Genomic DNA, 26,998 nt, shown 5'->3' with positions numbered 1-26,998 from the left:
TCATTGTAGGGATGCACCAGAATTTATTCATTCATTCCCCAGTTAAGGGACTGCTATGGAATGACTTCTGTCCCCCGCAGATTCACATGTTGAAACCCTAACTCCCAATGTGATTGGATTTGCATAGGTCCTTTAGGAGGCAATAAAGGTTAAATAAGGTCATAAAGGTGGGGCCCTAACCCAATAAGGTTGGAGCCCTTATAAGAAGAGGAAGAGACATCAGGTCTCTCTCTCTGCAAGCACATAGACTAAGTAACGAGAGGTTACAGGAGCACACAATGAGAAGGCAGCTCTCTGCAAGCCAGGAAAAGAGCCCTCGCCAGAAATCAAATCGACTGGCACCTTAATCTCGAACTTCCAGTCTCCAGAGCTGTAAGTAAATAAATTTCCGTTGTTTAAGTCATCCAGTCTGTGGTATTTTGTTATGGCAATCGAAGCAGCCTGGAAGTCAGAAGGAAAAATCTAGCTAGGATTCTAGCCACCGACTGTCAGTTACTAATAAGCAATAGTCATTTGATAACTAAAAGGAGTGGCCATGGTGGCTAGTCTCTGCCGTTTAGTGAGTTAGATAAAGATCAGTGAGAATAACTGAGGGCCCACAGCTGGAGCATAATGGAGAAAAATGGAGGAAAAGCCAGAATGAGAAAAGATGACTTACTCAACAGACATCATAATAATGCTACTAACTGCTCCTTTTTTTAACGGGTAGTTTTGCCTAAAATGATTCAGCAGTGTAAATGCTTAATTCCTTCCTTCCACCAAGGGGGAAAAAAGAACTTAGTCCCTCTCACGGGGACATTCAGGGAGTCCTCCTTGGATAAAAGATGTTTAAGAAAGAGGCCATTTCCTAGAGTGTTTGTTAAAAAGCAAGTTCCAAGACCCTACCTGCAGGGAAACATAGAAATCTGCATTTTTTAAAAGTCAGATAATTATGATGCAGATAGTCCTAGAAGTTGATTTTCAAAAACAGTTTTTCAGAAATGGTTGATGCTTTCACTGTACCACTTGTATACATCGAGTGAAATGCCACATTTTAATTATATCTGACTTAGATTCAGGTCCTACTTTCCAGAAAGATGCATAATACCTATTCGTACATTTATATACTTATACATACAAATAGCATACAGACTGTGATTGTTTGTTTCAGTATATTCATGCAGAGAAATCCAGACACATTGCTATTACTGAGACAATGCCTCAAAATGCAGATCATTGCCCTTCCGGGATCCATGGGTTCCTGTGCGTAAAATCCTTCAGTCAAATCATAGATGTCAGGGCTGCTAAATGCACATCCTTTCACACCTTTTAGTGGATTGAACCCTGAAAGGAGAGAGTTCCTGTGGGCGTCACCATAGGGTGTTAGAGGAAGACAGCTGTCCTTGGCTTCTGGTCAAGAATCTGCAATGAAAAATGAATGTTTCAGTACTTCTGAATAGTTTGCTTAATAATTTGGAAAGCAGAATGCATCTCTCTGATGCTCACTAAGCATTTTTGGCAAGTAATTGAAACACATTTATCTTCTCTGACATTACCTAATGGAGCTATCTACTTTCCCGGAACATGCTGAAACTGACTGGCTAAAATATGTGCATTTTGCACTCTACAATAAGGTGTGTGTGTGTCCCACAGATGGAAGCAGCCCACCTTGGGCACCCAGCCTGAAAAGTGAAACTAATGAGTTCTCTAGTAGCTGTTCAGTAAGTTGTTGGTTATTTTAACCTCTGAGATCTGAGTAAGGTCTCAGATCTTTCAGGGCTGGACTCTGGGCATTAAAAAAAGTTTTAATTTAAGCCTATCAAAATATATTCCAGTTAAAAAAACATTTCATTTTAAACTGAGCGTGAAGGGAAACAGAAGTTAATTAAAAGGAATACTGTATGTGCTGTAACCATGTTTTAATTCCTGAACCCTGAGAAAGTAGTGATAGTAGAAAACTGTGACTTATTGGGACATTTATATAAATAGCTTTAGAATAAGAGTCTATGATGATGATGATGATAATGATGATGAAGAATAATAAGAAGGAAAAGAACTGGTCAAAATTTTTCGTTTCATAGCATCTTAAGAAAGTCTCATTAGACACACATGGTCTCCAAATTAAGAAAAAAAAAATTAAAAAGGTAGGGAACAGTTAAAGAAAGGTGGAATCCAGGACCTCTGCTTACATTTAATCAGTCCTCAAATTTATCTAAGAAAAGTCACAAATCTTGGAAACGAAAGGTGAAGCTGTGGATTTTCATGGGTGCAGTCAAGTATGTACAGGCTCCTCCTAACTACGTGAAGAGAGATAATTCTAGGGGACAGGCTGCATTCACTGTAGGGGCACGTTCACTACTCTGATTAAAAAGCTTGGCACTGCAAAGTTTCCAAAACCTGTCTTTACTAATTCACACCTCCCAGTTGAACACCCAACACTGTCAGCCTAGTTTTTCATTACAAGAAATGTGATAAAATCAAATATTGTTAAGATGGCCTCTTCATATGAAAACCTATTTGGATTTGATCCAGTTTCATAGAATTTCTGAACTTCTATTGAAAACTCTGAGTAAACTCTGAGTAATCAAGAGTTGCAGATGGATATAAATATATCCATCATCCATGGTGAAAAGTGCAGCAAATACATGTTGTTTATGCTCTGGGATTCTTGTCTTTTAAGATGGGTTGCAAATATTACATGTTATGTTTTAGATTTAAGGTTCGAGAGGAATCAGGGGAGACATAGTTAAAGCCAGTCAATATATTTTGAATTGTGACTGTTCTCATCCAAGAACCAAAAGGAATTCCCTGGGGCAGTCTTTGAAACTCTTGTTTTCATTTTTGCTTAGGCAGTATTTATTTTCACTACTCAAAGAGAAAAAAAAAACAGGATTTTTTTTATTTCTACCCCTTCCCAAAGGGAAGTGGATGATGCATAATAAGTTAAAGAAACTCAGGTTCTGGCTGGACGTGGTAATTCATACCTGTAATCCCAGTGCTTTGGGAGGCTGAGACGGGAGGATTACTTGAGCCCAGGAGTTCAAGACAAGCCTGGGCAAAATTGAGAGACTCTGTCCCCATGAAGAAATTTGAAAAATTAGCCAGGCATAGGTGGTGCATGCCTGTAGTCTCAGCTACTCAGGAGGCTGAGGTGAAAAGATTGCTTGAGCTCAGGAATTTGAGGCTTTAATGAGTGAGTTATGATTGTGCCACTGCACTGCAGCCTGGGCAATAGAGTGAGATCCTGCCAAAAAAAAAAAAAGAAACCCAGGTTTAAAATTGGATTCATGAAATGATTATAATTATGTTGAAATTATCTATATATGCAGCTAAAACTTAAAGGAGACATGTGGAAAATGAGGACAAATGATTTGTTGGAAAGTGATATCTGAGATGAATAATTTTTATTCTAAATTTTCAATACAGTTACTATGTTGCTTGCAGAAAAATAACATTCTTTAAAAACTCTGATTGACGCTCGGAGTTGCCAAGATGGCCGAATAGCAACAGCTCCAGTCTGCAGCTCCCAGCATGATCGACAGAGAATATGGGTGGTTTCTGCATTTCCAACTGAGGTACCTGGATCATCTCACTGGGACTGGTTGGACAGTGGGTGCAGCACATGGAGGGTGAGCTGAAGCAGGGCAGGGCATTGCCTCACCTGGGAAGCACAAGGGATTGGGGGATTTCCCTTTCCTAGCCAAGGGAAGCCATGACAGACTACCTGGAAAAATGGGACACTCCACACCCAAATACTGTGCTTTTCCCAAGGTCTTAGCAACCAAAAGATAAGGTGATTCTCTCCTGTGCCTGGCTCAGCAGGTCCCATGCCCATGGAGCCTTGCTCACTGCTAGCGCAGCAGTCTGAGGTTGATCTACGAGGTGGCAGCCTGGCTGGCGAGGGGCGTCTGCCATTGCTGAGGCTTGAGTAGGTAAACAAAGTGGCCGGGAAGCTTGAACTGGGTGGAGCCCACCGCAGCTCAACAAGGCCTGCTGCCTCTAGACGCCACCTCTGTAGGCAGGGCATAGCTGAACAAAAGGCAGCAGACAACTTCTGCAGACTTAAACGCCCCTGTCTGACAGCTCTGAAGAGAGCAGTTGTTCTCCCAGCATGGCATTTGAGCTCTGAGAACGGACATACTACCTCCTCAAGTGGGTCCCTGACCCCCATGTAGCCTAACTGGGACACCTCTCAATAGGGGCCAATGGACACCTCATATAGGCAGCTGCCCTCTGGGACGAAGCTTCCAGAGGAAGGATCAAGCAGCAATATTTGCTGTTCTGCAATATTTGCTGTTCTAAAGCCTCTGCTGATGATACCCAGGCAAACAGGGTCTGGAGTGGAACTCCAGCAAACTCCAACAGACCTGCAGCTGAGGGACCTGACTGCTAGAAGGAAAACTAACAAACAGAAAGGAATAGCCTCAACATCAACAAAAAGGTCATCTACACCAAAAGCCCATCTGTAGGTCACCAACATCAAAGACCAAAGGTAGATAAAACCACAAAAATGGAAGAAATAGAGCAGAAAAGCTGAAAATTCTAAAAATCAGAACACCCCTTCTCCTCCAAAGGATCAGAGCTTCTCACCAGCAATGGAACAAAGCTGGACAGAGAATGAATTTGACAAGTTGACAGAAGAAAGCTTCAGAAGGTTGGTAATAGGAAACTTCTCTGAGCTAAAGGAGGATGTTCAAACCCATTGCAAGGAAACTAAAAACCTTGAAAAAAGATTAGACGAATGGCTAACTAGAATAAACAGTGTAGAGAAGACCTTAAATGACCTGATGGAGCTGAAAACCATGGAATGAGAACTTCATGATGCATGCACAAGCTTCAATAGCTGATTCAATCAAGTGGAAGAAAGGGTATCAGTGACTGAAGATTCAATTAACGAAATGAGGCGAGAAGAGAAGGTTAGAGAAAAAAAGAGTGAAAAGAGACAAACAAAGCCTCTGAGAAATATGTACTATGTGAAAAGAACAAATCTGTTTGACTGGTGTACCTGAAAGTAATGGTGAGAATGGAACCAAGTTGGAAAACACTCTTCAGGATATTATCCAGGAGAACTTCCACAACCTAGCAAGGCAGGCCAACATTCAAATTCAGGAAACACAGATAACACCACAAAGATACTCTCAAGACGTGCAACACCAAGACACATAATTGTCAAATTCACCAAGTTTCAAATAAAGGAAAAAGTGTTAAGGGGAGCCAGAGAGAAAGGTCGAGTTAAGCACAAAGGGAAGCCCACCAGACTAACAGCAGATCTCTCAGCAGAAACTCTACAAGCCAGAAGAGAGTGGGGGCCAATATTCAACATTCTTAAGGAAAAGAATTTTCAACCCATAATTTCATATCCAGCCAAACTAAACTTCATAAATGAAGGAGAAATGAAATCCTTTACAAACAAGCAAATGCTGAGAGATTTTGTCACCACCAGGCCTGCCTTACAAGAGCTCCTGAAGGAAGCACTCAACATGTAAAAGAACGACTGGTATCAGCCACTGCAAAAACATACCAAATTGTAAAGACCATCAATGCTATGAAGAAACTGCATAAATTAACTGGCAAAATAACCAGTGAACATCATAATGACAGGATCAAATTCACACATAAAAATATTAACCTTAAATGTAAATGGGCTAAATGCCCCAATTAAAAGACACAGACAGGCAAATTGGATAAAGAGTAAAACCCATCAGTCTGCTGTATTCAGGAGACCCATCTCACCTGCAAGGACACACATAGACTCAAAATAAAGGGATGGAGGAAGATCTACCAAGCAAATGGACAGCAAAAAAAAAAAAAAAAAAAAAAAAACAAAAAACAAAAAGCAGAAGTTGCAATCCTAGTCTCTGATAAAACAGACTTTAAATCAATAAAGATCAAAAGAGACAAAGAAGGCCATTACATAATGGTAAAGGGATCAATTCAACAAGAAGAGCTAACTATCCTAAATATATATGCACCCAATACAGGAGCACCCAGATTCATAAAGCAAGTCCTTAGAGACCTACAAAGAGACTTAGTCTCCCACACAGTAATAATGTGAGACTTTAACACCCCACTGTCAATTTTAGACAGATCAATGAGACAGAAAGTTAACAAGGATATCCAGGTGCTGAACTCAGCTCTGCACCAAGCAGACCTAATAGACATCTACAGAACTCTCCACCCCAAATCAACTGAATATAAATTCTTTTCAGCACCACATCACACTTGTTCTAAAATTGACCACATAATTGGAAGTAAAGCACTCCTCAGCAAATGTAAAAGAACAGAAATTACAACAAACTGTCTCTCAGACCATGGTGCAATCAAACTAGAACTCAGGATTAAGAAACTCCCTCAAAACAGCACAACTACATGGAAACTGAACAACTTGCTGCTGAATGACTACTGGGTAAATAAAAAATGAAGGCAGAAATAAAGATGTTCTTTGAAACCAATGAGAACAAAGACACAACATACCGGAATCTCTGGGAAACACTTAAAGCAGAGTGTAGAGGAAAATTTATAGCACTAAATGCCCACAAAAGAAAGCAGGAAAGATCTAAAATCGACACCTTAACATCACAATTAAAAGAACTAGAGAAGCAAGAACAAATTCAAAAGCTAGCAGAAGGCAAGATATAACTAAGATCAGAGCAGAACTGAAAGAGATAGAGACACGAAAAATCCTTCAAAAAATCAATGAATCCAGGAGCTTGTTTTTTGAAAAGATCAACAAAATTGATTACTAGCAAGACTAATAAAGAAGAAGAGAGAGAAGAATCAAATAGACACAATAAAAAATGATAAAGGGGATATCACCAATGATCCCATAAAAACACAAACTACCATCAGAGAATACTATAAACACCTCTACGCAAATAAACTAGAAAGTCTAGATGAAATGGATAAATTCCTTGACACATACACCCTCCCAAGACTAAACCAGGAAGAAGTTGAATCTCTGAATAGACCGATAACAGGCTCTGAAATTGAGGCAATAATTAATAGCCTACCAACCAAAAAAAGTCCAGGACCAGATGGAATCACAGCCGAATTCTACCAGAGGTACAAAGAGAAGCTGGTACCATTCCTTCTGAAACTATTCCAATCAATAGAAAAAGAGGGAATCCTCCCTAACTCATTATGTGAGGCCAGCATCATCCTGATACCAAAGCCTGGCAGAAACACAACAAAAAAAGAGAATTTTAGACCAATATCCCTGATGAATATTGATGCAAAAATCCTCAGTAAAATAGTGGCAAACCAAATCCAGCAGCACATCAAAAAGCTTATCCACCATGATCAAGTTGGCTTCATCCTTGGGATGCAAGGCTGGTTCAACATATGCAAATCAATAAACGTAATCTATCACATAAACAGAACCAACAACAAAAACCACATGATTATCTCAACAGATGCAGAATAGGCCTTTGACAAAATTCAACAGCACTTCATGCTAAAAACTCTCAATAAATTAGGTATTGATGGAACATATCTCAAAATAATAAGAGCTATTTATGACAAACCCACAGCCAATATCATACTGAATGGGCAAAAGCTGGAAGCATTCCCTTTGAAAACTGGCACAAGACAGGGATGTCCTCTCTCATGACTCCTATTCAACATAGTCCTGGAAGTTCTGGCCAGGGCAATCAGTCAAGAGAAAGAAATAAAGGGTATTCAACTAGGAAATGAGGAAGTCAAATTGTCTCTGTTTGCAGATGACATGATTGTATATTTAGAAAACCCCATCATCTCAGCCCAAAATCTCCTCAAGCTGATAAGCAACTTCAGCAAAGTCTCAGGATACAAAATAAATGTGCAAAAATCACAAGCATTCCTATACACCATTAGCAGACAAACAGCCAAATCATGAGTGAACTCCCATTCACAATTGCTTCAAAGAGAATAAAATGCCTAGGAATCAAACTTACAAGCAATATGAAGGACCTCTTCAAGGAACTACAAACCACTGCTCAATGAAATAAAAGAGGACACAAACAAATGGAAGAATATTCCATGCTCATGGGTAGGAAGAATCAATATTGTGAAAATGGCCATATTGCCCACAGTAATTTATAGATTCAATGCCATCCCCATCAAGCTACCAATGACTTTCTTCACGGAACTGGAAAAAAGTACTTTAAAGTTCATATGGAACCAAAAAAGAGCCTGCATTGCCAAGACAATCCTAAACAAAAAAACAAAGTTGGAGGCATCATGCCACCTGACTTCAAACTATACTACATGGCTACAGTAACCAAAACAGCATGGTACTGGTACCAAAACAGATATATAGACCAATGGAACAGAACAGAGGCCTCAGAAATAACACCACACATCTACAACCATCTGATCTTTGACAAGCCGGACAAAAACAAGAAATGGGGAAAGGATTTCATATTTAAGAAATGGTGCTGGGAAAACTGGCTAGCCATATGTAGAAAGTTAAAACTGGATCCCTTCCTTACACCTTATACAAAAATTAATTCAAGATGGATTAAAGACTTAAATGTTAGACTGAAAACCATAAAAACCCTAGGAGAAAACCTAGGCAATACCATTCAGGACATAGGCATGGGAAAGACTTCATGACTAAACACCAAAAGCAATGGCAACAAAAACCAAAATGGACAAATGGGATCTAATTAAACTAAAGAGCTTCTGCACAGCAACAGAAACTACCATCAGAGTGAACAGACAACCTACAGAATGGGAGAAAATTTTTACAATCTACCCATCTGACAAAGGGCTAATATCCAGCATCTACAAAGAACTTAAACAAATTTACAAGAAAAAACCAAACAACCCCACCAAAACGTGGGCAAAGGATATGAACAGAAACTTCTCAAAAAGAAGACATCTATGCAGCCAACAGACACATGAAAAAATGCTCATCATCATGGGTCATCAGAGAAATGCAAATCAAAACCACAATGAGATATCATCTCATGCCAGATAGAATGGCAGTCATTAAAAAGTCAGGAAACAACAGATGCTGGAGAGGATGTGGAGAAATAGGAACAGTTTTACACTATTGGTGGGAGGGCAAATTGGTTCAACCATTGTGGAAGACAGTGTGGTTAAAGTAGGTACTTGAACAAATATTTATACATTCATATTCACAACAAGCATTTCAACAATAGTCAAAAGTAGAAGTAACCCAAATGTCCGTCAACCGATGAATGAATAAATGAAGTGTGATATATACATATAATAAAATATTATTCAGCCTTAAAAAGGAAGAAAATTCTGACATGCTATAACATGAATGAAGCTTGAAGACATGCTAAGTGAAATAAGTCAATCATAAAAGGACAAATATTGTATGGGATTCCTCTTTAACGAATTTCCTAGAGGAGACAAAATCATAGAGGCAGAAAGTAGAATGGTAGTTGCCAGGGGTTGGGGGAAGGAGGAAATGCAGAGTTTGTGTTGAGTGCAGACAGAATTTCAATGGGGAAGATTGGAAAGTTCTGGAAATGAATGGTGGTGATGATTGCACAACAATATAAATGTGCTTAATGTCATACAACTGTACACTTAAAAATGGTTAAGGTGATAAATTTTAAGTTGAGTGTATTTCACCACAATAAAAAAAAATCTGATTAAATGCACATTCTTTTTTTTTCCTGTAAAACAAGTCATATCACAGTAAACACACATTCTAATTCTCTTATTCTAGGTAGTACATCCTGGGGTCCTCATTCCTATCTTTCTCTATATTCCCATTTCCCTTCTCTGCTCTCAGTAAGATTGTTGTAGATTAATTGCCCCAATCTGAGCACTGCACATTTTCTTTTCTGACCACTTCAGTTCTCAGTTTCTATGCTGATGGATTCGCCTTTGAATAACAAGTATTAAATAATTGTGTAATGTGTGGGAGGCACTGTGGTCAGTGCTGTGGGCAATATGGTGGAATATGGGCCCAATGAATTGCAGCCATGCTCTGACAAGACAGGGTACGGGAAGATAGGGCACATGGGACACAGACAATACCTCCAAAGGAAGATAATGCATGATAGACCCACTGGGAGTAATACACATCAGAACTGCTTTGGGAACTTTGAGAGAGAACTGAGAGAGATGAGGTTGAAACAAGCTTTGGAGAATGATAGGATTTGATTATATGGAGATGGGACGCATTGAACGCAGAGAAAATGTGTCAGTTACTTATGAATATGTGCAGACTTTTTTAACCTTAGCACCATTGAGATTTTGTACTGTGCACTTTTTTTTTTTTTTTTTTATTATACTTTAGGGTTTTAGGGTACATGTGCACAATGTGCAGGTTTGTTACATATGTATCCATGTGCCATGTTGATTTCCTGCACCCATTAACTCGTCATTTAGCATTAGGTGTATCTCCTAATGCTGTCCCTCCTCCCTCCCCCCACCCCACAACAGTCCCCAGAGTGTGATGTTCCCCTTCCTGTGTCCATGAGTTCTCATTGTTCAATTCCCACCTATGAGTGAGAACATGCGGTGTTTGGTTTTTTGTCCTTGCGATAGTTTACTGAGAATGATGTTTTCCAGTTTCATCCATGTCCCTACAAAGGACACGAACTCATCATTTTTTATGGCTGCATAGTATTCCATGGTGTATATGTGCCACATTTTCTTAATCCAGTCTATCGTTGTTGGACATTTGGGTTGGTTCCAACTCTTTGCTATTGTGAATAGTGCCGCAATAAACATACGTGTGCATGTGTCTTTATAGCAGCATGATTTATAGTCCTTTGGGTATATACCCAGTAATGGGATGGCTGGGTCAAATGGTATTTCTAGTTCGAGATCCCTGAGGAATCGCCACACTGACTTCCACAATGGTTGAACTAGTTGACAGTCCCACCAACAGTGTAAAAGTGTTCCTATTTCTCCACATCCTCTCCAGCACCTGTTGTTTCCTGATTTTTTAATGATGGCCATTCTAACTGGTGTGAGATGATATCTCACTGTGGTTTTGATTTGCATTCTCTGATGGCCAGTGATGATGAGCATTTCTTCATGTGTTTTCTGGCTGCATAAATGTTTCTTTTGAGAAGTGTCTGTTCATGTCCTCTGCCCACTTTTTGATGGGGTTGTTTGTTTTTTTCTTGTAAATTTGTTTGAGTTCATTATAGATTCTGGATATTAGCCCTTTGTCAGATGAGTAGGTTGCAAAAATTTTCTCCCATTCTGTAGGTTGCCTGTTCATTCTGATGATAGTTTCTTTTGCTGTGCAGAAGCTCTTTAGTTTAATGAGATCCCATTTGTCGATTTTGGCTTTTGTTGCCATTGCTTTTGGTGTTTTAGACATGAAGTCCTTGCCCACGCCTATGTCCTGAATGGTATTGCCTAGGTTTTCTTGTAGGATTTTAATGGTTTTAGGTCTAACATATAAGTCTTTAATCCATCTTGAATTAATTTTTGTATAAGGTGTAAGGAAGGGATCCAGTTGCAGCTTTCTACATATGGCTAGCCAGTTTTCCCAGCACCATTTATTAAATAGGGAATCCTTTCCCCATTTCTTGTTTTTGTCAGGTTTGTCAAAGATCAGATAGTTGTAGCTATGCGGCATCATTTCTGAGGGCTCTGTTCTGTTCCATTGATCTATGTCTCTGTTTGGTACCAGTACCATGCTGTTTTGGTTACTGTAGCCTTGTAGTATAGTTTAAAGTCAGGTAGCGTGATGCCTCCAGCTTTGTTCTTTTGGCTTAGGATTGACTTGGCGATGCGGGCTCTTTTTTGGTTCCATATGAACTTTAAAGTAGTTTTTTCCAATTCTGTGAAGAAAGTCATTGGTAGCTTGATGGGGATGGCATTGAATCTATAAATTACCTTGGGCAGTATGGCCATTTTCACGATATTGATTCTTCCAACCCATGAGCATGGAATGTTCTTCCATTTGTTTGTATCCTCTTTTATTTCATTGAGCAGTGGTTTGTAGTTCTCCTTGAAGAGGTCCTTCACATCCCTTGTAAGTTGGATTCCTAGGTATTTTATTCTCTTTGAAGCAATTGTGAATGGGAGTTCACTCATGATTTGGCTCTCTGTTTGTCTGTTATTGGTGTACAAGAATGCTTGTGATTTTTGTACATTAATTTTGTATCCTGAGACTTCGCTGAAGTTGCTAATCAGCTTAAGGAGATTTTGGGCTGAGACAATGGGGTTTTCTAGATATACAATTATGTCATCTGCAAACAGGGACAGTTTGACTTCCTCTTTTCCTAATGAATACCCTTTATTTCCTTCTCCTGCCTGATTGCTCTGGCCAGAACTTCCAGCACTATGTTGAACAGGAGCGGTGAGAGAGGGCATCCCTGTCTTGTGCCGTTTTCAGAGGGAATGCTTCCAGTTTTTGCCCATTCAGTATGATATTGGCTGTGGGTTTGTCATAGATAGCTCTTATTTTTTGAGATACGTCCCATCAATACCTAATTTATTGAGAGTTTTTAGCATGAAGAGTTGTTGAATTTTGTCAAAGGCCTTTTCTGCATCTATTGAGATAATCATGTGGTTTTTGTCTTTGGTTCTGTTTATATGCTGGATTACATTTATTGATTTGCATATGTTGAACCAGCCTTGCATCCCAGGGATGAAGCCCACTTGATCTTGGTGGATAAGCTTTTTGATGTGCTGCTGGATTCGGTTTGCCAGTATTTTATTGAGGATTTTTGCATCAATGTTCATCAAGGATATTGGTCTGAAATTCTCTTTTTTGGTTATGTCTCTGCCAGGTTTTGGTATCAGGACGATGCTGGCTTCATAAAATGTGTTAGGGAGGATTCCCTCTTTTTCTATCGATTGGAATAGTTTCAGAAGGAATGGTACCAGTTCCTCCTTGTACCTCTGGTAGAATTCGGCTGTGAATCCATCAGGTCCTGGACCCTTTTTGGTTGGTAAGCTATTGATTATTGCCACAATTTCAGAACCTGTTATTGTTCTATTCAGAGATTCAACTTCTTCCTGGTTTAGACTTGGGAGGGTGTATTTGTCGAAGAATTTATCCATTTCTTCTAGATTTTCTAGTTTATTTGCATAGAGGTGTTTGTAGTATTCTCTGATGGTAGATTGTATTTCTGTGGGATCGGTGGTGATATCCCCTTTTTCGTTTTTTATTGCATCTATTTGATTCTTCTCTCTTTTCTTCTTTATTAGTCTTGCTAGCGGTCCATCAATTTTGTTGATCTTTTCAAAAAACCAGCTCCTGGATTCATTAATTTTTTGAAGGGTTTTTTGTGTCTCTATTTCCTTCAGTTCTGCTCTGATTTTAGTTATTTCTAGCCTTCTGCTAGCTTTTGAATGTGTTTGCTCTTGCTTTTCTAGTTCTTTTAATTGTGATGTTAGGGTGTCAATTTTGGATCTTTCCTGCTTTCTCTTGTGGGCATTTAGTGCTATAAATTTCCCTCTACAGACTGCTTTGAATGTGTCCCAGAGATTCTGGTATGTTGTGTCTTTGTTCTCGTTGGTTTCAAAGAACATCTTTATTTCTGCCTTCATTTCATTATGTACCCAATAGTCATTCAGGAGCAGGTTGTTCAGTTTCCATGTAGTAGAGCGGTTTTGAGTGAGTTTCTTAATCCTGAGTTCTAGTTTGATTGCACTGTGGTCTGAGAGACAGTTTGTTATAATTTCTGTTCTTTTACATTTGCTGAGGAGAGCTTTACTTCCAACTATGTGGTCAATTTTGGAATAGGTGTGGTGTGGTGCTGAAAAAAATGTATATTCTGTTGACTTGGGGTGGAGAGTTCTGTAGATGTCTATTAGGTCCACTTTATGTAGAGCTGAGTTCAATTCCTGGATATCCTTGTTAACTTTCTGTCTCGTTGATCTGTCTAATGCTGACAGTGGGGTGTTAAAATCTCCCATTATTATTGTGTGGGAGTTTAAGTCCCTTAGTAGGTCACTCAGGACTTGCTTTATGAATCTGGGTGCTCCTGTGTTGGGTGCATATATATTTAGGATAGTTAGCTCTTCTTGATGAATTGATCCCTTTACCATTATGTAATGGCCTTCTTTGTCTCTTTTGATCTTTGTTGGTTTAAAGTCTATTTTATCAGAGACTAGGATTGCAACCCCTGCCTTTTTTTGTTTTCCAGTTGCTTGATAGATCTTCCTCCATCCCTTTATTTTGAGTCTATGTGTGTCTCTGCACGTGAGATGGGTTTCCTGAATACAGCACACTGATGGGTCCTGACTCCTTATCCAGTTTGCCAGTCTGTGTCTTTTGATTGGAGCATTTAGCCCATTTACATTTAACGTTAATATTGTTATGTGTGAATCTGATCCTGTCATTATGATGTTAGTTGGTTATTTTGCTCGTTAGTTGCTATAGTTTCTTCCTAGCTCGATGGTCTTTACAATTTGGCATGTTTTTGCAGTGGCTGGTACCGGTTGTTCCTTTCCATGTTTAGTGCTTCCTTCAGGAGCTCTTTTAGGGCAGGCCTGGTGGTGACAAAATCACTCAGCATTTGCTTGTCTGTAAAGTGTTTTATTTCTCCTTCACTTATGAAGCTTAGTTTGGCGGGATAGGAGATTCTGGGTTGAAAATTCTTTTCTTTAAGAATGTTGAATATCGGCCCCCACTCTCTTCTGGCTTGTAGAGTTTCTGCTGAGAGATCAGCTGTTAGTCTGATGGGCTTCCCTTTGTGGGTAACCTGACCTTTCTCTCTGGCTGCCCTTAACATTTTTTCTTTCATTTCAACTTTGGTGAATCTGACAATAATGTGTCCTGGAGTTGCCCTTCTCGAGGAGTATCTTTGTGGCGTTCTCTGTATTTCCTGAATCTGAATGCTGGCCTGCCTTGCTAGATTGGGGAAGTTCTCCTGGATAATATCTTGCAGAGTGTTTTCCAACTTGGTTCCATTCTCCCCATCATTTTCAGGTACACCAATCAGACGTAGGTTTGGTCTTTTCACATAGTCCCAAATTTCTTGGAGGCTTTGTTCATTTCTTTTTATCCTTTTTTCTCTAAACTTCCCTTCTCTCTTCATTTCATTCATTTCATCTTCCATCAGCGATACCCTTTCTTCCAGTTGATCACATCTGCTACTGAGGCTTCTGCAATCTTCGCGTAGTTCTCGAAACTTGGCTTTCAGCTCCATTGGCTCCTTGAAGCCCTTCTCTCCATTGGTTATTCTAGTTATCCATTCTTCTAATTTTTTTTCAAAGTTTTTAACTTCTTTGCTGTTGTTTCAAATTTCCTCTCGTAGCTCAGAGTAGTTTGATCGTCTGAAGCCTTCTTCTCTCAACTCATCAAAGTCATCCTCCATCCAGCTTTGTTCCGTTGCTGGTGAGGAACTGCGTTCCTTTGGAGGAGGAGAGGTGCTCTGTTTTTTAGAGTTTCCAGTTTTTTTGGTCTGTTTTTTCCCCATCTTTGTGGTTTTATCTACTTTTTGTCTTTGATGATGGTGATGTACAGATGGGTTTTTGGTGTGGATGTCCTTTCTGTTTGTTAGTTTTCCTTCTACCAGACAGGACCCTCAGCTGCAGGTCTGTTGGAGTTTACTAGAGGTGCACTCCAGACCCTGTTTGGCTGGGTGTCAGCAGCGGTGGCTGCAGAACAGCGGATTTTCGTGAGACCACAAATTCAGCTGTCTGATAGTTCCTCTGAAAGTTTTGTCTCAGAGAAGTACCGGGTTGAATGAGGTGTCAGTCTGTCCCTACTGGGGGGGTGCCTCCCAGTTAGGCTGCTCAGGGGTGAGGGACCCACTTTAGGAGGCAGTCTGACCGTTCTCAGATCTCCAGCTGCGTGCTGGGAGAACCACTACTCTCTTCAAAGCTGTCAGTCAGACAGGGACATTTAAGTCTGTGGAAGTTCTTGCAGAGTTTTTGTTTGTCTGTGCCCTGCCCCCAGAGGTGGAGCCTACAGAGGCAGGCAGGCCTCCTTGAGCTGTGGTGGGCTCCACCCAGTTCGAGCTTCCTGGCTGCTTTGTTTACCTAAGCAAGCCTGGGCAATGGCGGGCGCCCCTCCCCCAGCCTCGCTGCCGCCTCGCAGCTTGATCTCAGACTGCTGTGCTAGCAATTAGCGAGACTCCGTGGGCATAGGACCGTCCGAGCCAGGTGCGGGACACAATCTCCTAGTGTGCCGTTTTCCAGGCCCGTTGGAAAAGCGCAGTTAGGGTGGGACTGACCCGATATTCCAGGTGCCGTCTGCTTCCCCTTTCTTTGACTAGGAAGGGGAACTCCCTGACCCCTTGCGCTTCCCGAGTGAGTCAATGCCTCGCCCTGCTTCGGCTCGCGCACAGTGCGCTTCACCGACTGTCCTGCACCCACTGTTAGGCACTCCCTAGTGAGATGAAACCAGTACCTCAAGCAGAAATGCAGAAATCACCCGTCTTCTGTGTCGCTGGGGCTGGGAGCTGGAGACCGGAGCTGTTCCTATTCGGCCATCTTGGCTCCACCCCCAGTAAATGTGTGTACTGTGCACTTTTTATTGTGGGAGCCTTCCTGTACATTTTAGGATGCTTAGCATCTTCCCTGGCCTCTACATACTAGATACCAGTAACTCCCTCCTTCACCCCAATTGTAACAATAAAAAATGTCTCCAAACACTTCGAATCTTTTCTGGAGGGCAAAAAAAAAAAAAAAAAAAAACCCAAAAAACTCCCCCTCCCCACCCCAAATTTGAAAACTGCTGCTGTATGGAACCTGTCTCAGGGAAACATCAGTTTGAATAGGGCAGAAAGTCCATTCCTGAGAGTGTCTTTCAAAATCTGTGTATTCCAAGTGCTCATTTTCGCACCTGTTATGTATGGATAGTTTTTAAGTCTTTTGTTCATTTCTGTTTAAATGGTGCTACATACAGGCTGATCCTATCTTTAAAAGAGTGTGGATAGGCAGAGCCTAGAAGTTGAAGGATCATTTAGGAAGCTTTTTTAATAGTTTGGAAAGTAGATATAGAGAGCTAAACTGAGGCTGTGATAATTGCGGTAGAAAGGGGAAGGGTGCGGGAATTTGTGTGAAGGAAGGACAAACAGAACTTGGGGGCAGGAGGCAATACATCTGGGCAAGCTGAGTAGAAGAAAAGAGAGGCCCGGGTCTTCTTGAGAAGAAGATAAATCAGTGTAGATGTAAACTTAAGTCTCTTGATAACTGAGGGTTGAATGTGAACAACTTATTGTGAACAAGGTATTAATTATTTCAAATCATGAAAATAACTTCAAGTAAAGTTGAATGTGGAATCATCTATAGGTAAAGGAGGTATGCAAATTTGGACTTTATTTAGTCCTTTTTTTTTTTTGAGATGGAGTTTCACTCTTGTTGCCCAGGCTGGAGTGCAATGGCACGATCTCGGCTCACTGAAACCTCTGCCTCCTGGGTTCAAGTGGTTCTTCTGCCTCAGCCTCCTGAGTAGCTGGAATTACAGGCACCTGCCACCACGCCTGGCTAATTTTTGTATTTTTAGTAGAGACGGTGTTTTACCATGTTGGCTAGGCTGGTCTTGAACTTCTGACTTGAAGTGATCTGCTGTCCTCGGCATCCCAAAGTGCTGGGATTACAGGTGTGAGCCACTGCGCCTGGCTTAGATTTTATTTAGCCTTCTCTCAGAAAGAAAAGATTGTAAGAAGAAGGAGAAAAGCACTGCAAAATCTTTTTTCTCAGTAATACCTATTTGAGATGTAAGTATGAATATTCTCTGATTTGGGATTTGGAAATCTGCATTTGGAACTCAGTGTGTCCCTTTAAAAGCTCTCAGAGAATTAAAAACTTTGTGCTTTTAAAAATTCTAAACCATTTCTCCATTTTCACAGAGGAAATACAGACAAAGCAAGGGCAAAATTTCAGCATGAGGGCCTCCCCTCGCTCACAGTCTTGGATGTTGCTAAGCTGGTGAGCATCGTATTGTCATTTGAGAAAGCCAGCTGCATAGCTAGATAGAGTGAGCCTGTCTCTTCAATTCCAAGACTGTAATTATGCTAAAATGGGATCTTGCAGCAGTGAATATAAAGAGAAGCCTTGGAATATATCTCCTACACTAAACAACTTTATGGTTGAAAGGAAGCAATTACTAAGAACAAGACGAGACTAAGTAAAAACAGCATAGCTTTCCAACTTGGGTATTGACAGTATTGTGCTGACCTCAAACACTCTTTGCTTCCTCCCTGCAACCCACCGAAAGCCATAAAAAGTCCGGCTTGCTAGCCTGATTTTTAGATCAAGTGGAAATAATTTTTAAAAATGAAACTGCCCTCCCCTCACTCAATTTAAAGCAACTTTCTAGAGGGACTTAATAATATCAGTAATCCCACCGAATAGTTATCCCAGTCACCAAGACTTAGAAAGATATTAGGTATTCACGTAAGCCCTTCGCTACTTGATGAATCAGCTCTACCTTCCTAAGTTATCACCATCCAGTTGCAAGTAGAGCTGTCTGGGGATAGGACAGATATGAAAACAGTAGAAAAGGAGGATTCTTAATTCTTTTACTTCATGATTGAAGGTGGCAGAAAAAGGAAATTGGGTATAGAACAAGATTATGTATAAGATGGAAAACCGAAAATTAGATCCACCTACAATAGCGCACCCTACCACCTCCTCATTCTGACTTTGCAGTCTGCAATTGAACAGGTTCATTCTACCCCTCTATCTGCAAAGTGTATTATAAGTTTATGTGAAAGCAGGTGGTGTTTGAGAACAAGCACACTCAGGCCAGGTCTGCACAAGTTAATGAGATCACTTAGCTCTCTCGATAATTCTAGAACCCAAAATATCAACTTTTACCTAAATTATACAGATGGTCATGCTTGGCGACATTTATCACTCACTCTTCTGGAGTGATATGAGTCTTATGCTCTAACCCGAAGAGTAAGAGTCTTATGCTCTTACCCAAAGCATAAGACAATAGGAAGAAATAAAATAGGCGATATTGAGAAGAAATAATAAAAAATATCATGATCTTTAAATGATATGATTGCCTTCTAGAAAATTTAAGGCAAAGAAAAACAATGAGATCTAATGAGAGATATCAGTAAGAAAGTCAGGAATGGCTATAAACATACCAAAATCAATAGGTTTCTTACACACCAGCAATAATATTATAAAATATGATGTGTAAGTGAGAGGAATTATTTAATTAAATCAAGATATTTGCATCCAACGTAACTGTATACTACGGTCATTACAAGGATGGTGTACATCTCTATAACATGACATGGAAAGAGATCTAAAATGTTTGGTAAAAGGAAATAGCAAAGTCCAAACAGTGTGTAAAGTATCAAAGTAAATAAAATTATATATGTATACATGTATGTGCATATGGGTGTGTGTATGTTTATACACTCATGTGCCACATAATATTTTTGGTTAATGATGAACCACATATACAACAGTGATCCAAAAATATAATGGAGCTGAAAATTCCTATTGCCTAGTAATGTGGCAGCCATCATAGTGTCTTCACACAAAGCATTGCTCATCTGCTTGTGGTGATGCTGGTGTAAACAAACCTACTGCACTATGAGTCATACACAAAGTATAGCAATACAATTATGTACCGTATAATACTTGATAATGATAATAAACAACTGTTACTGGTTTATGTGTTTACCGTATTACACTTTTTATCGTTATTTTGGAGTCTGCTCCTTCTAGTTATATGTATTAAAAGGTTGACTGTAGGCAGGGAGCAGTGGCTCATGCCTGTATTCCCAGCACTTTGGGAGGCGAAGGCAGGTGGATCACTTGAGGTCAGGAGTTTGAGACCAGCCTGACTAACATGGTTAAACCCCGTCTCTACTAAAAATACAAAAATTAGCCGAGCATGGTGGCACGCACCTGTAATCCCAGTTACGCAGGAGAATCGCTTGCACCTGGAAGGTAGAGTTGCAGTGAGCCGAGATCGTGCCACTGCAGTCCAGCCTGGGCACCAGAGAGAGACTCCGTCTCCAAAAAAAAAAAAAAAAAAGAAAAAAATTAACTGTAAAACAGCCTCAGACAGGTCCTTCACAAGGTATTCCAGAAGAAGGCATTGTTGTCACGGGAGATGACAACTCTATGTGTGTTATTGCCTCTGAAGACCTTCCAGTGGGACAAGATGTGGAAAAGGAAGACACTGATATTGATGATCCTGACCCTGCTTAGACCTAGGCTGATGTGTATGTTTGTGTCTTAGTTTTTAACAAAAGCTTAAAAAGTTAAAAAAAAAAAAAGGAAAAAAGCTTATAAAATAAGGATAGAAAATATTTTTGTACAGCTGTACAATGTTTCTGTTTGTATGTGTGGGTTAATTTTATTTTTTAGAGATGGGGTTTTACTATGTTTCCCAGGCTGGTCTAGAACTCCTGGGCACAAGCGATCCTCCCGCCTCAGCCTCCCAAAGTGCTGGGATTACAAGTGTGAGCCACCATGTCCAGCAGTGTTTTAAGCAAAGTGGTACCATAGAAGAGTCAAAAAGCTTACAAATTTAAATATTTATAAAGTAAAAATGTTACAGTAAACTAAGGCTAATTTATTATTAAAGCAAGAACAAATTTTAAAATAAATTGAGTGTGGCCTAAGCATATAGTGTTTATAAAGTCTACAGTAGCACACAGTAACGTTCTAGACCTTCACAGTCACTTGCCACTTACTCATTGACTTACCCAGAGCAACTTCTGGTCCTGTAAGCTCCATTCGTGGTAAGTGCCTTACACAAGTGCACCATTTTTTTAAAAAAATATTTTATGCTGCATTTTTATTGTATGTGTTCAATGTTTAAATACACTAATACTTACCATTGTGCTACAATTGCCTACAGTATTCAGCACAGTAACATGCTGTACAGGTTTGTAGCCTAGGAAAAATAGACTCTATCCATATATACAGCTATATATAGCCCAGGAGAATTAGATTATATATATGTAGTCTAGGTGTGCAGTAGGCTATACCATTTTAGTTTGTGTAAGTGTACTCCATTATGTTCACACAATGATGAAATTGCTTAATTTCTCAGAATGAAGAATGTATTCCTTCAGCAGGGATACATTCATTTCTCAGAACTATCCCTGTTGTTAAGTGACACATGACTGGATATAAAGAATACATAATACATACATAAGTATCTGGAAAATAATCTGGAAGGACATAACCCATCCGTTTAAAGTGGTTTTCTTACAGGTGGAGAAGAGCTGGAATTATGGCTTTCTCTTTCTCTAGTCTATATTTCTCTAATATTTTTACATGACAATTATGTATTATATTTGAAATCCAAGGAAGAGACCAAGTCCAGTGGCTCACATTTGTAATCCCAACACTTTGGGAGGCCAAGGCAGGAGGATTGCTTGAACCCAGGAGTTCAAGACCAGCCTGGGTGACATAGGGAGTCCTGGTGTCTTAAAAAAAAAATTGTCCAGGCAAGGTGATGCGTGTCTGTGGTCCCAGCTAGTCAGGAGGATGAGGCCAGAGAATCGCTTGAGCCTGGGAGAGCGAGGCTGCAGTGAGGTGTGATAGCACCACTGCACTCCAGCTTGGGTGACAGAGCTAGACTCTGTCTCAAAAACAAACACACAAAAAGCCAAAGAAAGCAATGAATACTAAAAATCTAAAAAAGAAAAATTAAATGTTAAGAATCTTCTTGAGCTCTCCTTTCATAGAGAATTTAAAAGCTTACCTCCTTAAGATTGAAATTGAAAATGAATAGCTACCAAAATGGGAATAGAATGTTCTAAGCTTCAGGTCAGTAAGAAAAGTACCTGTGTGCTAATATTGTTAAATCAAAACATATTTTAAAAGATAGACCTAGCATTGGAAATTTCCTATTCTCTCTAGTGTTTAAATCAACCTCTTTAAACATTATATATTTTTCTGATTATGTCAGTAATTCATGTTTATTCCAATAATTTAGAAAATACCAAAAACAACAAAGAAGGAAACAGAAATAACCTATAATCATGTTTTTCAGAGATAACCAAAATTAATATTAATATTTTTGTGTATATATATTACCCTTTAGTCTTTTAATTAACGCTTATGTGTATTTTTAAAAAAGAGATCATAACTATTTTCATCTGACAACACATAATGAAGGTGTCCCCTTGCCATTCTTCGGAATAGCATTGAATATTACCATTACTTCTTATTTTTGAAATAAATATTAATACAATCCATACATTTATGTTAAATTTTTTAGTTAAAAAAATTAGAAACAGGCTGGGTGTGGTGGCTCATGCCTGTAATCCTAGCATTTTGGGAGGCTGAGATGGGCGGATTGCCTGAGCTCAGGAGTTTGAGACCAGCCTGGGCAACACGGTGAAATCCCTTCTCTACTAAAATACAAAAAATTAGCTAGGCGTGGCAGTGTGTGCCTGTAGTTCCAGCTACTCAGGAGGCTGAGGCAGGAGAATCACTTGAACCCAGGAGGCGGGGGTTGCAGTGAGACAAGGTCACGCCACTGCACTCCAGCCTGGGCAACAGAGCAACACTCTGCCTCAAAAACAAACAAACTAAAAAAATACATGAGTCAAAGGACTTTTTCTGTGTTATTTACAGCTATGTCCCCAGTGCAGGGGACAGAGCCTGATTCTTAGTAGAGAATAAACATTAATGAATGAATCTCATTTCGCCAGGCCAGTAGGGCTTAAGCCTTAGTATATATAAGTATTATCAGGAGAACTTGTTAATGTACAATTCCAAGATCTCAGCCCCAGATATATTGATTCAGATGTCTTTGGTGGGGCCGGAGTGATTCTGATATTGGGACCAACCTTTGGGAAACACTGCCTTAAGCTAAATACATAGAAGAATTACTGGATTAAAAGCACAAAGGTTTTGAAGACCTCTGATTATATTGTTAATTTACCTTCCTGAAAAGTTTTGCCAACTTACCGCTTTAAAGCAACCTCCTTCTACCTTGTGACATGTAAAACTGCCTATTTTGTGGTCTCTCATCATTACTGATTTTAAAAATCATGACTGATTTGATAGGAATGAGGAAGAAAAAATAAACAGCTTCTTATTAAAGATACGGAAAGTCATAAAAGAAAGTCACAATCACCTAAATTCTCACCATCTGGAATGAACTACTCTTACCTCTTGGCATAATTATTTCTAACCTTTTTTGCTTTTTTTTCTGCTTTATTGAGGCATAGTTGACAAATACAAATTGTATATATTCAAGGTGTACGAAGCGATGATTTGATATACATATGCACTGTGAAATGATTGCCACAACTAAGCTGATTAACATATCTGCCACCTCACATAGTTACTTTTTTTTGTGGTGAAAATACTTAAGATCCACTCAGTAAATTTCAAGTACACAATACATTATTACTAACTATAGTTACCATGCTATACATTAGGTCCCCAGAAATTATTCATCTTATAACTGCAAGTTTGTTCCGTTTGACCAACATCTACATTTTCCACTCCCTCAAATTTTGCTTTTTAAAGAAAACAATCATTATTGTTGTTTTAAAAATGGTACATGCTTATTACAGAGAATGTGTATAATGAAAAAGAACAAATGCGAAGGTTAAAAACAGCCCAGATTGCACCATGTAGACATGATTAGGCTTAATATAAGAAATGACTTCAGACATCTTTCTCTCTCTTCTTTTATTTACTTATTTAATTTTATTTTTTTAAAACTTTTAGGTTCAGGGGTACATGTGCAGGTTTATTATACAGGTAATTGTGTGTCACGGAGCTTTGGTGTACAGATTATTTTGTCACCCAGGTAATAAGCATAGTTCCTGATGGGTAGTTTTTCCATCTCTCCCTCCTCCCACCCTACATCCTCAAGCAGGCCCCAATATCTGTTGTTCTCTTCTTTGTGTCCATGTGTATTCAATGTTTAACTCCCACTTATAAGTGACAACATGTGATATTCTGTTCCTGTGTTAGTTCACTTAGGATAATTACCTCTGGCTCCATTCATGTTGCCGCAAAGGACATGATCTCATTTTTTTTTATGGCTGTGTGGTATTCTATAGTGTATATGTACCACATTTTAATTATCCAGTCTATCACTGATGGTCATTTAGGTTGATTCCATGTTTTTGCTATTGTGAATAGTGCTGCAATAAACATATGCATGCACAAGTCTTTATGGTATAATAGAGCTATTTATATTCCTTTGGGTATTGTATTAGTCTGTTTCATGCTATTGATAAAGACATATCTGAGACTGGGAAGAAAAAGAGATTTAATTGGACTTATAGTTCCACATGGCTGGGGAGGCCTCAGAATCATGGTGGGAGGCAAAAGGCATTTCTTACATGGCAGCGGCAAGAGAAAATGAGGAAGAAGCAAAAGCAGAAATCCCTGATAAACCCATCAGACCTTGTGAGACTTACTCACTATCATGAGAATAGCATGGGGAACACTGGCCTCCATGATTCTATTACCTCCCTCTGGGTCCCTCCCACAACATGTGGGAATACCGGGAGATATAATTCAAGTTGAGATTTGGGTGAGGACACAGCAAAACCATATCAGGTATATACCCATTAATGAGATTGTTGGATCAAATGGTAATTCTGTTTTAAGTTCTTTGAGAGATCATCACACTGCTTGCCACAATGGCTGAACTAACTTACATCTCCATCAGCATGTATAAGTGTTCTCTTTTCTTTTTTTTTTTTTAAGTGTTGTCTTTTCTCTGAAACCCCTGCAGCATCTGTAATTTTTTACTTTTTGATAATAGCCATTCTAACTAGTGCAAGATAGTATCCTTGTGGGTTTGATTTGCATTTCTCTAATGATTAGTAATGTTGAGCATCTTCTCATATGCCCTTTGACTGCATGTATGACTTCTTTTGAAAAGTGTCTCTTCATCTGACTTTTTAATGGGATTTTTTATTTTTTCCTGTTAATTTGTTCAAGTTCCTTATAGATTCTGGATATTAGACCTTTGTCAGATATATAGTTTGCAAATATTTTCTTACATTCTGTAGGCTGTTTACTCTGTTCATAGCTGCTCTTTAGCTTAATTAGGTCCCATTTGTCAATTTTTGTTTTCGTTGCAATTGCTTTTGGCATCTTCATCATGAAATCTTTGCTGGGGCCTATGTCCAGAATGGTATTTCCTAGGTTGTCACCCAGGGTTTTTTATAGTTTTAGATTTTGCATTTAAATCTTTAATCCATCTTGAGTTGATTTTTGTATATGGTGTAAGAAAGGGGCCCAGTTTCAGTCTTCTGCTTATGGCTAGCCAGTTATCCTAGCATGATTTATTGAATAGGGAGTCCTTTCCCCATTGCTTGTTTTTGTCGATTTTGTCGAATATCAGATGATGGTAGGTGTGTGACATAGTTTCTGGGCTCTGTATTCTGTTCCATTGATTTATGTATCTATTTTTGTAGCAGTACTGTGCTGTTTTGGTTACTGTAGCCTTGTAGTATAGTTTGAAATGTAAATAGTGAAATGACACTGGCTTTTTTTTTTCTTAGGATTGCCTTGGCTATTCCAGCTCTTTTTGGGTTCAACATGAATTTTATTGATCTGCATATGTTGAAACCTGGCATCCCAGGGGTAAAGCATACTTGATCGTGGTGGAGTAGCTTTCTGATGTGCTGCTAGATTTGTTTTTGTAGTATTTTGTTGAGGATTTTTGCATCTATGTTCATCTTTTGCCTGATGTTTTTGTATGTGTCTGTGTGTTTCTGCCAGGTTTTGGTATCAGTATGATACTAGCCCCTTAGGATGAGTTAGGGAACAGTCCTTTCTCCTCATGTTTTGGGAACAGTTTTAGAAGGAATGGTACCAGCTCTTCTTTATATGTCTGGTAGAATTTGTCCGTGATTCCGTCTAGTCTTGGGTTTTTTATGTTGGTAGGCTTTTTGTTTTTACCGATTCAATTTTAGAACTCGCTATTGTTTGGTTCAGGGATTCAATTTCTTCCTGGTTCAATCTTGGCATATTTCCAGGAGTTTATCAATTTCTTCTAGGTTTTCTAGTTTGTGTGCATAGAGGTGTTCATAGCACTCTGTCAGGATTTTTTTTGTATTTCTGTTGGGTTAGCGTTAATGTCCCCTTTGTCATTTCTTGTTGTTTTTATTTGGCTCTTCTCTTATGTTTTCTTTGTTAGTCTAGCTAGCAATCTATCAGTCTTATTTATTCTTTCAAAGAATTCAACTCCTGGATTCACTTATCTTTTCTATAGTTTTTCCACATCTCAATTACTTCAGTTCAGCTTCGATTTTGGTTATTTCTTGTCTTCTTCTAGCTTTGGGGTTGGTTTGCTCTGGCTTCTCTAGTTCTTTTAGTTGTGATGTTAGGTTGTTAAGTGAGATCTTTCTAACTTTTTGATGTGGGCATTTAGTGCTATAAATTTCCCTCTTAACACTGCTTTAGCTGTGTCCCAGATATTCTGGTACATTGTATGTTTGTTCTCATTAATTTCACAGAACTTCTCAATTTCTGCCTAATTTCATTATTTACTCAAAAGTCATTCAGGAGCAGGTTGCTTAATTCCCTTGTAATTGCATGGTTTTGAGTGATTTTTTTAAAGTCTTGATTTCTGTTTTTATTATGCTGTTGTCTGAGAGTGTGTTTGGTATGAGTTTGGTTCTTTTGCATTTGCTGAGGATGGTTTTATGTTTGATTGTTGGTCAATTTTAGAGTATGTGCCATATGGCGAAGAGAAGAATGTGTATTATATATATTCTATTGTTTTGGGGTAGAGAGTTCTGTACATGTCTGTTAGGCCCATTTGGTCAAGTGTCAAGCTCAGGTCCTGAATATCTTTGTTAGTTTTCTGTCTTGATGATCTGTCTAATACTGTCAGTGGGGTGTTGATGTCTCTATTTATTGTGTGTGTGGGTTCTAAGTCTCTCCATAGGTCTGTAAGAACTTGCTTTATGAATCTGGGTCATCCTGTGTTGAGTGCATATGTAATTAGGATAATTAGGTCTTCTTGTTGAATTGAACCTTTTACCATTATGTAATGCCCTTCTTTGTCTTTTTTGACCATTGTTGTAATGCCCTTCTTGTCTTTTTCACCATTGTTGGTTTAATGTCTGTTTTGTCTGAAATTACAGTGGAAATCTCTGCTTTTTTTCTGTTTTTTCTTTGCTTGGTAATTGTTTCTCCATCCCTTTACTTTGAGGCTATGGGTGTC

General features: G+C 39.2%; 1 long non-coding RNA gene across 1 annotated transcript in view; it reads left to right on the top strand.

The window, feature by feature from the left end:
• The first annotated feature begins 327 nt into the window (after positions 1-327).
• LOC105739430 overlaps positions 328-26,998 on the top strand; it is a 30,781-nt gene continuing 4,110 nt past the window's right edge. The window contains exon 1 of the long non-coding RNA XR_001115346.1: positions 328-372. This is a non-coding gene — a long non-coding RNA (uncharacterized LOC105739430). The remainder of the gene's footprint in view (positions 373-26,998) is intronic.

The sequence above is a fragment of the Nomascus leucogenys genome, chromosome 2, assembly GCF_006542625.1.
Source record: "Nomascus leucogenys isolate Asia chromosome 2, Asia_NLE_v1, whole genome shotgun sequence".
Lineage (NCBI taxonomy): Eukaryota > Metazoa > Chordata > Mammalia > Primates > Hylobatidae > Nomascus > Nomascus leucogenys.
Note: the sequence above shows the minus strand (reverse complement) of the source record. Positions and strands in the feature narration are given on the sequence as shown.